This window comes from Littorina saxatilis, linkage group LG11, assembly GCF_037325665.1.
Source record: "Littorina saxatilis isolate snail1 linkage group LG11, US_GU_Lsax_2.0, whole genome shotgun sequence".
Lineage (NCBI taxonomy): Eukaryota > Metazoa > Mollusca > Gastropoda > Littorinimorpha > Littorinidae > Littorina > Littorina saxatilis.
In genome coordinates, this window is record NC_090255.1 from 19,763,781 (window position 1) to 19,766,280 (window position 2,500).

The following is a 2,500-nucleotide window of genomic DNA, read 5'->3' on the forward strand; positions in this document are numbered from 1 at the left end:
GAAACAAAGAGTATATATGGCCTGGGGCGATTGTAGCTTCCCTTCTTCGTGTCCGATAGACAAGGACAATAAATAGTAGAGCATAGTGCAATTTCATGTTGGCATCTTCTCCATTGAAAGCTATAACCCAAAGACTGAGGACCAACGTGCTTTACCCCACTTCTGACCCGAATCACCCCCCCCCCCCCCCCCTCCTGATAGGTATAAGACCTACACGTGCACTCAAGTTAACCTCTGCTTTGACCTGTGTGCCAGGAGTCGGATGAGAGAGAGAGAGAGAGAAAGAGAGAGCGAGAGAGAGAGAGACACACACACACACACATAGACAGAGACAGACATAGAAAGACAGAAGCGGAGAGACTCAGAGGGAGACACAGACAAATACATACATACAGAGAGAGAGAGAGAGAGAGAGAGAGAGAGAGAGAAAACTGTAACTGATCTCGTGAGAACGGTAACAAAACGAGACATGTCACCTCTCCGAATGCATTCCAATAGATGACCGCTCCTGCGGCCATCAATAAGAAACTGGCATAGGCACACATAAGTTCCCAAGAGCATACGAGGGGACAGCAGCAGTCAGACCCCCTCACAAACACAACTCTACAATTGGCAGGTGCCTATCGCCGGCGACGTAGAAGAAACTTCGAGCTACTATAGATAGCTCGCACTTTTCGCTGGCAGACAACTCTGCTGTGAATTGGGATAACTACGTCATCCTGTCACAAATACATGATTAACCAATCGAATGCAATTGTCAATATTGAACAAGTAACTGTCAACATGCAGCACAGATTTAATTTTAGCGTACAATTCATAACGGTCCCTTTGTGACACTGTGCCGGACCATTCTTGTTTATACATGTCACCCAATCGGAGCTTAAAGACCATCAAAAACCATTTCACACCGCCGACACCTTGGTTAAGCCATACAAAGTTAAAACCAGTTTCAGACAATATATTTCGGATTTCCGAGGACAAACATCTTTTTCCTCTTTCGTCCATGTTATACAACATTGTATAGGCTTGTTTTGGCAATCTGTCGTCTCTCATCATATCCCATGACCTCCCTTCTTTGTCTCTGTTACTTCAGTATGGGTATATATGTTGTATTTTTATAGCTCAATAAATACATCATGGACTCAAAAAAATATATGATAGTGCAGATTCCGATTTGGGCGAAGAACTACTTTGCTCCCGACCTTTGACCTCGCGCCGAACAATGTGACACATTTGTATGAAGTTCCAAAATCGTATTGCACGGCTCAGAAAACCATATCAGTTGCACGCAAAAATGAATCTCAGAACTGATCTGATGTATGAGATGCAATAAGCAAACGTTTCTTTCATTATGAAAGCAATGCAGGTGGGAAAAAACGAACATTCAACTTACAAGATAACCAGATGCTAGCGAACAAAAACACGAGTACCCTCCCCTTGCTTCGTTAGCAGACGACTTTTGAGAATCTGTCAGACCGTCCTTACCTGGCACGGTTGGGCTTCGCTATCATCAGCTGTTTCACGTGTTTTGCGAGCAAGTCTACTCTTTTGCCTGGCTCTGCAGTAAGTCCACATTGGCGATGAAGGTATCTAAGAACTTAACATGTGTGTATTTTTCCGTAATCCAGTCATATTCTTTCAAAATGCAATCAAGCGGCGGTGACAGACTTGGGTCCTGTTTTCATCGCATCAATACCAGTTTAGGTTCATGCAAACACACTCGCAAAACAGTTTATCATGTAGATACATTTCAAATAGGGAGCAAATGGTTAAATCTACATATGTGTTCCCTAAAATTTGCTTCTCTGTCAATAAGACTAATTGTATAATAATGCGTTCGAAAAAAACAACGTGGAATCGATTCTGAATCGAGTCGAGTAAGCCAAATGGGGGCCAAACCGGTTTCCCCGTTCCGCCGACCTGAAACGCAAAAGAATTGTGCGCTTCAACTAAATGGATTTCTATACGACTTCATTACTTTCTTGCAACTTATGAACCTTTACTTAACGCTTTTAAACGGTCTGAAAGTAGTGTTACCGCGTACTTATAGATGCACTCATTCGTTTTATTTTTTCAGCGACGGTCACTTAGTTTAAGGTTGCAAAAAGGCCATGTCTCGCTGAAAACACTGTTTCACACTCCACAGATCGCAAAAGTGCCGCTAGTAGTCTACACTTTGTGTTTGATGGTAGAATGGGATATACAGATTACAACACTCGTGGTTTTTTATATGGCTTGTATTTCAGTCAAGACCCAGCGGGAATATCAATCGAGAGCCACTCGCCAAAGGCTCGTGTCTCCCGATGATATTCATCCGCTGGGTCTTGACTGAAATACAAGCCATATAAAAAACCACTCGTGTTGTAACCTATACATATATATCTTCTTCTTGTCGTTCGCTGTTAGATCGTCAGTCCGGACTGCAGGGCGAAACGTGCTGTCCTATCATATATATATATATATAAGAGGGAGAGAGAGAGAAAGAGAGAGAGAGAGAGAG

At 42.9% G+C, this 2,500-nt stretch overlaps 1 long non-coding RNA gene across 1 annotated transcript in view; it reads left to right on the forward strand.

Annotated features, from left to right (window-relative positions):
• The window catches only part of LOC138979973 (uncharacterized), a 326,270-nt gene that overhangs the window by 62,420 nt on the left and 261,350 nt on the right, over positions 1-2,500 (forward strand). The window lies entirely within an intron of this gene.